We start from the raw sequence: 10,751 nt of genomic DNA on the forward strand, positions 1-10,751 counted from the left end.
TGAATTTGATACAAGTGCAAAATTTAAAGAAAGTTCTCGACGGGGTAGAAGATATATGGTTTTCCAGATTTGAATAGAATATCTATTGATGAACGTGTTGAACAATAATTATGAGCTGATGTGTTAGGGAGGGTTCCATGATCACAAGAAATCCAGCTTTCATACTTCAGGAACTTGAGAGAAGTGAAAATACGTTTATGTGATAAGTTGAAGTACTTCATTACACTATCCATGGCTAGGGGATTGAGACAACTTCATAGAATATTTATATTGGGGTGCAAGGTGATGGAGGAAATTTTCTACAAAAATGAAGTGGAAGATGAGATTGAGTTTCCTGAACTTATAGATTTGAGGCTGGATCACCTTCCAAAATTCCTTGGTTTCATCATCAACGAATCCATGATCTACAAGGTAAACTGTTACCTTTTCAACTATCTTGGTTGCAAGAAGCTAGATTAAAAAAGTCAATAATATTTAATTGATATTTAAATTATATGCAATCTTATATTAAAAGCATGAATAAGAGACTGTTTGGCAATGTCTTTGGAAGGCAAAAAAATATTTTTTAGAAAAATTATTATTTTAAATTTTATTAAAAAAATTGAAAAAAATTGTTTTATTATTTAGGTGCTTTTATTATTAAAATTTTAAATTAATTTTTAATACTTTTTAAATAATATATTTAAAAAAATATTTTTTTAGTAGTTCTAGCAATAAAACCAAACACACCCTAAGCAGTACACTGAAATACATTTATATATCTTTAGTTTGCTAATTTAATTACCTTCATATTACACGATTAAATGGGGATAGGACTATTTTAGAAAGAGCTTGAGCGATATTTTAATTTTACTTGCATGAACATAGAGTTTAGAGATTTTGAATGATTAAAAATGATAACTTTGTTAGTGTAATGGAAACAGTGAAAGGAAGAAATGGAAACAGAACCATTCTAACCAGGGTGTGTTGATGAGTTTTTATAGCTCTTTTGATTAAGGGAATAAAATTTTTATAAAAATCATATCTTGTTTAATTTAAAAGAAATTGCTAAACAAAATTTAAGCATGAATTGTATCCATTATGCCAAGTATATATTTTGTTAAACAAGAGCTGGAATAGCCAAATGCATCTCAAATGAACAATAGGATAGAAATGAACATCCCCAAGATCAAGTAGGGACTAGACCAATAGAAATGATTTCTAACATTATTTTCATCACTTTGCTCGTGACTGCCAAATTTGCAAGAGCTTAAAAAGTTGATTATCCGTTGATGTTTGAGATGGAATATATTGTTGCATAAGCACAAAAAAAAAAAAAAAAAAAAAAAAAAAAAGAAAAAGAAAAATAGTGCTGCTTGATCTTTGGGAGCTACCAAAGCTAGTGGCTTTCTGTTCAAATAGTCATATTTCTTTTGACTGGATCTCATTTGAACAATTAAAATTAATTAGTTGTCCCAAAATAAAAACACTTTGTGCTGCAATTTCAGGCTCATCAACATTGAATAAATTTTTGAACAAAGTGACATTATTGGTGGCAAGAAAATCATGCGTCCCAGAAGCTTAATTACTCAACCGTTGGTAAGAAGAGAAAGTGAGAAAAAAATGTTTCCAGCAAAAAGGTATGCGCTTAAATTTTTAATCTTAGGAGTTTTCAAAATTTATCCATACTAATATATAAAAGTGTCTTGAATTTAATTTTAATAGTGGTCTCTATATTAAATGTATTAAATTCATAAAAATTTGTTATGTCCCTTTTGACATAATTTTTATTTTCAAAATAGTTTCTTTTTAATTTTAAAAATTGAATTGTAACACTACTAGATAAATTTTATTGGATTGAATTCTTTCATTTTTCATAATTTCCATGCAAATTTTATCAATATTATCATTTTTCATTGATTTTTATATTGTTGTCATTAACTAAATGAATTAGAAAGCCTCACATTAACAATAGCAGTTAATGAAGTATTCCTTGATCAATTAGATCCATTATAATTCAATATGTTTATTGATAGGATATTAAACAGCCGAGTACATCTCAAATGAACAATGGAGAACTTAAATCAAGTATTGAACCAGCAGAAATGATTTCCATATTACTTCCATCAAATTGGCCACTATTACCAAATTTGCAATACCTTCATTTGGGTGCATTTGAATTGCTAAAAGTAATTTTTCCTCTCGTTGTAGCCCAACAATTGGTGGTGCTTAACTATTTAAATATCCAGTTCTGTTAGGAGATGGAATACATTGTTGCAGAAACACAAGAACATGAAAAAAACAAAGGGAACAAACAAAATAGTGTTTCCTCACCTGTATCTAATTGAACTTTTAAGACTACGAAAACTGGTGGCTTTTTACTGTGACAGTCATGTTTCTCTTGACTTTCTCCGGTTAAAAGGATTGAACTTGTATAGTTGACCTAATACGAAGACATTTTGATTTGCAATTCCAAGCTCATCATCAATGTTAATCATAAGTCATAACCCCTCTAATAATGGATGAAGGGATCATACCATTCGAGCCTTTTATTTCATACTTTTCCTAGAGGTTTGGAGAAAGCTGCAATTAAGGTGAAATTCTTTTACCTTTCCGCAGGGACTAGGAGATTGGATCTAGTCATAAGAAGAATGCTTGGCCTAGATGGCAAGCCTACACATAACTGAATACTTCGATGGTTGTTAAAAGGAGGAAGAGAGTGAAAATATGTTTCAAGCAAAGAGGCATGTGTTTATTTTTAATTACTAATAATTTAGAATTTCGAAGTATACATGGGAAAGGTACTTTGCATTACTACTAGGATCTATTCAGATAAATGAGCATATGAAATAAATGGATATTTGAATTTGATATTATTTTTATTTTTTTATATAAAATTTCAGTTACAACATAAATTCATATTCTTTTTAGAAACATATTGATACCACCCTCCCAAAATAAAGTCAAATAGTCAAAAAATATTTTCAGCATGGATAATCAAAGCAAGAAACACTTTCAACGTGGCAAACCTATACAGAAACTCAATGAGCCAAACTAAAATAAAGGACCAAACAATAATTTTGTTCACCGAAAGAGGCGAACAAAATCCTTGCCGAGCATACACGCTATCGGATACACCCCGGATTCCTTGGACCGAGCGATAATCCCGCATATAATCTTATAGAAGCATATATCACAGAGATTCAGGAATAATCAACCGAAATCACCTCCTTAAACAGTGCAATGGCCATTTTCTTAAGAAGCTTATAAATACCAGCCAAAAGGGAGACCCAAGTGCGCTTACTATCTCTATTACTCTCTGTCACCAAAGAATTCTTTCATCTTTCTCTGAGAATATCAAGATCACTAACTTGAACATCGGAGTGGCCCACTAAAAGGCCATCCACCTCACCACTTTGTCTCATTGCAAGTCCACGTTGTCATCTAGGTTAAGACCAAAAGACTATCGGCAGCATCAGTGGTGCTGTTTGTGGGAAACCCCAAATCACCAGCTGAAACATCTATAACTGATAACACCTCTTTTATGACATTCTCTCCTTTTTTGCTTCCAGTAGTCTTTAAAGTTTTTAGACCTAATCATCTCTGTAATTTTTTGTTTTTCCCTTTTTAATGGCTACAGATTCAAGGACTCCTAACAAGGCATCATTTCTGCCACCCCCAAGGTAAGAGGAGATCTTTCAACATTGTCCTTGGTCTAGAATATGGCCGTACCCAGCATCCCATCCGGCATAAATCCATCACACAACATGGCCACAGATTCACAGAACCCCTTTCAGGGAATGGCACCAGATTATATTTTCTAGCGCATCCCAGAGATGGAGGCCCAAATTTCATTCCTCAAAGGTCTGATCTTAGGGACCAGTGCCCCACTAGAAACACTGCACCAAAAATAGGAAGAATCATAGAAGCAGACCTTGAATTCGAAACAAAAAAACTTAAGAAGCCACTCGATCAATGAACAACAACTCAGGAAAAAATAACGGTCAAAACTTGGCAAGCGAACTAGAGGAGCAGTCAGACGAATCACAATGCCAACCAATAAATTGGGGGGTTGGTAAGAGCAGTATAAAAATACCAAAAACAGGCCGAGGAAAAAGAAATCAGGGGAATGAATCTTCACTGTCAGGACCAATCTTAGCCGAACAGTTCCCAACCTGATTCAAGTTGCCTACCCTCGACAAATATGATGGGACAACAGATCCTAGGAGCACGTAGCAAACTTTCGAATAACCATGATGCTCCAAAACATCAATGATTATCTCCTGTGTAGAGTTTTCCCAACAACATTGACCAGTTTAGCACAAAAATGGTACCAGTGCCTCAAGCCCGGATTGATCCAAAATTTTCATCAGCTCGCCACTGAGTTTAAGAACAAGTTTGTCTCTTCCATAGCTCCTAAAAAGCTTTCTTCTGATCTTCAAAAATAAAATAATGTGAGAGAGAATCATTGAAAGACTATATTGCTCGTTTCAATATCGAGGCGATATAAGTTGTAACACCCCTAATTTTTAAATTAATTATTTTATGAGTAAATATTAATATTTTATTTTATTTAAATTTTAGAAAATTATTTGAAATTTTTCGAATTTTAGAAATCAGGTTTGACTTTCCGAAAATGCTAAACTTTGATGATTTTTAAAAATTAATTTAAAGACCACGTGACAAAACTAAAAATATATTTAGACTCTGTAAATTATTCTGAGTTTTCTGAAATTTTTTCTGAATTTTTTGGCCTCGTTTTTAGTCCTAGGGCAGAGTAAAAATTCAATTTCGGATATCTTGAATCGGAACGACCGAATCAAATCAGACCGAGTTGGACAGGTCAAATCAGACCAGCCCTTTTCTTTTTTTCTTCTCCTTTCCCTGCGCGTCCCGACTGCCCCTCTTTCCTCTCTATTTTCTCTCTCCTCTCTCCTCCCCTTGCCGCCCCAGCCTTCCTCGGTGGCTGGCGCACCTCCAGGACGCCTCCTCGTCACCGGCTAACACTCCAGGCCGTCAAAAAACTCCCCCAAAAACTCCCATGCGCCCGCGGGACTCTTCATCTTCCCATGTCGATTCCGGCCATTCCGGCCACCGATAGGACCGGGTCTTGTCTCAAAATCCATCTACACCTCAAGAGCTTTCCATAGATACTAAGGGCCTGTTTGGTTTAACTGTTGAATACAACTGATAGCTGTTACTGTTAGCTGATAGCTAGTGATAGCTGATTTTATGTTAAGTGTTTAGTAAAACTATATTTAATTATTGCTGTTGATATGTGAAATGACTAATAAAGGTATATATCGTATAATTTATTTTATTATTTAAATAAATATAAAATTATAAATTTATTATATTATATTATTTATTTTATTATTAAATTAAATATATAATTATTAAATTAATATATTATATCATTTATTATATTATTAAAATAAATATATAATTATTAATCTATCGTATAATATCATTTATTTTATTATTGAAAATAGAAAATAATTATTTAAGAAAAATTAAATAACTTTAAAAATATAGATAAAATAATAAAGTAATTATTATTTTTAATAAAAAAATTTATAATTAGTTTTAAGTATTTAGATATAAATAAATATTTTATATTTTATGTTATTAATAAAAAAATATTTTAAAAAAGTTGAAATATGTTAATTAAAATGTTAAAATTATAAATAAAAAAGATAAAAGTATTAATAATATTAATTTTCAAATTAAATAAAAAAAGGATAATATGGTCAAAATAAAAAATAAAATTAAATCAGCTATCAGCTGATGAGAAACGGCTCTAAAAATAGAGCTGATATAAACTGCAGCTGATGGGTACTATATCTGTTGCCCATCAACTATCAGCTTCATTTTTTTAAGCTTGCCAAACACTCAAGTTCACCTTTTTGGGTATCTATCAGCTATTAGTTGCACTCAACAGGTGAACCAAACACCCCCTGAGAACACAAAAATCCATCGAGCAGTTTACCCAATTTTTGTCCGGGAAGTTTTTGCCCATTTCAACTTTTGAGCTAGATTTCTCGCAAACCGTGAACCCCACGAAAAATCCGAGAGCACTAGAGTGCTCCCCTCGGCGAGAGCTTTGTGGCAATACTCATTTCAAATTTTTCAGACACCGTTTTTCGGTGGGTCCCATGGAATTTCGCAGTGTTTTTTTGAATATTAAATGAGCATAATAAATTTCATAAAAAGTATGTACTAACTCTCCTGTTGTGCGCTTCACGTAGGTACCTTCAATTAGCGAAAATTCAACAGTTACTCGAGCTTGCAATTTCGGGCTGGGCAGACAGGCTACTGAAAATGTTTCAGAATTGGGTCGAGATTATAGGCTACCCACAATTTTCAGACATTCCGGACGCGTCTCCAGGGTCGGAATTGGCATAGGTAAAGCCGAACCTTACTTTTCTTAATTTTTTAGTGCTTGATTTCGATTAAAAATCTATAAAATATTCGTGGTAGGTTAGAAAGTTATAATTCATTTTGCATTAGCTTAAAAATATTGCTAAGGATCGCGGGGCAAAATCTTAGAATTTTTAGAGCTCATTTGGGTAATTTTTGCAAAATGGTTAGTTATAAGGACTAAACTGTAATTTTTCAAATTGTGATGGTTGACTGTTTGGATGGGCCCAGAAGGGGCCATGTGATGTGATTGAGTTGTGATTGTATGATTTGTGGATATAGAAGTATATTTTGAACTCTTTTGTAGGTTGGGTAGGTCCTAGGTATAGGGGAGATTCTGTCGGTTTTTCGGCACGACTTAGGGTGTCTTTGGTCCTTTTTTTTAAGTTTGTATTGAGTCAATTGTATTAAATAATTGCAATGAAATTGTCAGGTGAGCTGGGATAGCCATCCTCCTTCGCCCAGCTGCCACAGTGACCTCAGTTCACGTCTGTGAGTAAAATATTGATTTTAATTATAATTTCAATATTATTATATGTTTAGGCATGCCCATGCATCATCTATAAATATATTTATATAGTTAAATACTAGGCATATTTAATGTTGCATCTTTGATCGATGAAATGCTTATGGATGTTGTTTTATGGTAATTTGGAGTAGTGTGCGTGTGTTGGCGTGCGTGTGGTGTGTGATATGGGTTATGGACAGGACGGGTAGACGCGACTGGAGTTTGGCTCTCTGAGACCCGATCCGTTATGGATAAGTCAGGGTAGGCATGACTCGAGATGATCTCGCTGGCCCCCACATTTGGTTTATTAAGCGAAAGTCCGACTTGAGAGACACTCACTAGCAGAGGTTGGATTAAGAGAGCTGTATAGGGGATCAACTCCCGTATATGTACTGTTTGAAAATTATTGAGTGTGTGAGTGCTCCAAATTACCTTTTTGCTGTTATGATGTGATTTGTATGAAAGCTATGATGGTGTTGCATTCCACTATTTAGGATGCATTAGCTTTAGATAGGTATAGAAATTGTAGTTAAAATCGGTATTTTACTCTCTGAGTCAAACGCTCACTCCTGTTCACCTTATTTTCCCAGGATACAGGAGATTTCTTGTTGAGTTCTAACCTGCCCCTCTCCCTCACAGGTCATCTATTAATGTTTGTATAATTATACTAACTCTTAGAATTCTGCATGTGTTATAAGTACGTAATTGATTTGGGTCTATATTATAATTGTCGTGTTGGATCTGTAAAATCATTAGATATATGTATGATTGGATTGAATGAAGGAGCTGAGCTCCCATTGATTTTATGGCATTATAAGTATGTGGAGGGTGAGTTGAGCTCCCCAAATTCTTATGTATTGTGTTTACAGGTCGGGTGAGTCAAAAACTGTAACACCCCTATTGGTATAGCCTAGTATATTTCACTGTTCCATTGACCAGTGTCGGTTCGGACAATTAAGGAGATTAGAACCATACTAAAGACAACTTGAGAAGCCATAAACACAAACAACTGGTAATGTTCAATTAGTTAACTATAAATAAGAAAAACAGAATAGAAGAAGTTAAACGAGCCCAGAGTCACAGCGATGAGTGACCTCCTCGGGAACGACTGCGAAGTCATTTTAAACTCAAATTTCGAACCGTAAAAAGTGACGCTGCGGTCCTTAGGACCCTTATGGACACAGTGGAAAAGAGAAAATCACGAAAAAGAACTGTTAAGTCAGTCAAATAATTAGGTCAGAGAACCGAAAAAAATATGGAATTATTTGCAAACCGGGATGAACCGGCGAGGGGCAATTTGGTCAATTGACACCGAGAGCTGACTCCTGACCTAACTGTCAAATAAAATCGGAGAAAAGAAAATTTCAGAATCGAGAATTAAATTAAAGAACTAATAGAAAAAAAAAAAAGAAAGAAGATGGAAAAGTCAAAGGTGATGACATCATGCATGATGTCATAAAGGATTAATTAATTTATTTTATTAAATTGGGATTTTTGGTCTTCTAAAAGGGGATAATTACTAACAATTAAAAATAAAAAAATCACTTTCTTCCTCCCCATGTCCAACCGTCCCTCTCTCTCACCATTTCTCTCAAAAATCCTCCATTGATGAATATTTGAAGCTCATAAAACCCTAAATTTTCTTCATAATTCCCATAATTCCCAACACCAAATCTTGATATTAGACCTTGGTTAAGAACTTAGAAGCAAAGAATGGAAGAAAAAGTGAAGAGATTGAAGTTGGGAAAAGCTTCATCAAAGGTAAGTCTCCCTCTCCTAACTTAAATTAGTTTATACTTATGAAAATGATGTTGAGCAAGTGAAAATTTAATGAAAAAGGAAAGAAATATTGTGTTGAGGGAAAAAGGGAAATTCAGCCAACTTGATGGGGGTTAGGGTTTGATGGAATTGATAGAATTGAACATGTAATTGAGGTTTGATGCATTAGAATGAGTTTAAAAGCTTTAATTAGTTGAATGGTTAAGTTGAAATTCTTAAATGTGATTAATTGCAACAAAGTAGTGAGATTAGGGTTTTGAAGCAAATTTTGGAGAAATGCATAAATGATGACTTTGGTCTATTGTGAGATGAAAAATGGTCAATAATGACCAAAAGAGATGTGTGGAAATTGTGAGAATGGAAGTTAAATTCGTAGGTCAAATGCAGCATGACCAAACCAACTTTGAAGGACCAAAATGGAAATTTTACAAGTCCAATTGATATGCCACCAATTGGAGATGAAAATAGACATAAAATGACACAATTTTCATTAAGGAACCATGCCCAAAAATTGACCAAAACTTGGTGAACCAATTGACCAAAGTCAAATGAGAGCAGGCTGCCACTGCACCAAACTGACCAAATGAACAGTAACTGTTCATTTGGTCATAATTCGAGCTAGACAGGTCAAATTGACCTGAAATTTTACCAGCAATTAGATAAGATATAGATCTAAAACTTTCATGAAGAACACCAACCCAAATTATGCCATTAACCCATTCAAGTTATTGAGCAAAGTTGAGTTACTGTACCTACAAAACTGCAGGATTGCCATTTGAGCAGTAATGTTTGAATGGCTATAACTCTCTCTAGAAAACTCTGATTTAGGTGATTCTTAAACCGATGGAAACCTAAGACATAGTAGAACATTTCATATGAAGAAAGTTAGACCAAATTATGAACTTAACTTGATCAAATTACTGAACAAATTTGGATCAAAAACCTGCCAGAACCATAGTTGCAGTATGAACAGTGCACATGAACAGTAACTGTATTTTGGCTATAACTTGAGCTACAAAACTCCAATTGGGGTGATCCAAAAATGAGAATACACTTAAGACAATAAGGAACATTTTCTATGAAGGAAGTTTTGCCAAATTCTAACAGTAGATTGACCAATGGAACAGTGCAACTTCGGAGCACCAAAACCGAAAATTGGCAATTTTGCCAAAATGACCTAAGCTTTGAGAAAATGACCAAAACCAACAAGTTTAATGACCAAAATGTGGTATGTGGGTGAAGTTGGAGTTCCCATACCTATTAAGCCTTAAAAAGTCAACAATTTGACTTGAATAGTATAGTGAATAGTAACCCAAAACACAAAAACTTAGAGAACGTCGAATTTAATGCAATAGAGCTAGTTAAAATGAAGTGAAATTTATTTTTGGATTTATGCTAAGTTATGGTACTGAAACACTGTGAAATTGTGTGTTTCAGCTGAAAAAGACTTGGAAGCCCTTAAAGACTGAGTCAAGGCCTAGAGGCGACTCCAGTCAGGTTTGTGCACAATAAATTTATGTAATTGTTTTCCAATTGAAAATTTGAATTGCTATACTTTATGAAGTCGTTGTGTTATTTATGAATTGTGTTGCCACTTTGTGACTACAAAAATGACTTTGAAAATTGTTTGGGATCTCTCATAAATTATTGAAAATAATTGTTTTAAATTGATTTTGGATTCACACTTAGCATGACAGTATCACATTTCCTCCTCCATTTATGGGGTTGAGATCGTTTATTTTCCTCCCTCTCTGGCTTGCCAGTTGAGGTTGTAGATCGGATGAGTACTCATTAGCTAGCTAGCCACCTCCCTCATTGATTTCGATTAATGGGGTTATAGATTGCTTTGTCGTGGTGTACAACGCAGCATTGATTGGAAATTTTGTGTCATGACTTAAGTTGTGTATGACTTTGGCAACACTGTGTTTATGAAATTGTTTGACTAAACTGTGTTTAATGGATTATTTGACAAAATGGTGTCATTATGGACTTTGATTTTTGCAAAATGTGACTGAGAAATATTTAAATTGTGTTTGGCAATGAATGATTTATTGGTTGTATTTTA

The sequence above is a fragment of the Hevea brasiliensis genome, chromosome 16 (genome assembly GCF_030052815.1).
Source record: "Hevea brasiliensis isolate MT/VB/25A 57/8 chromosome 16, ASM3005281v1, whole genome shotgun sequence".
NCBI lineage: Eukaryota > Viridiplantae > Streptophyta > Magnoliopsida > Malpighiales > Euphorbiaceae > Hevea > Hevea brasiliensis.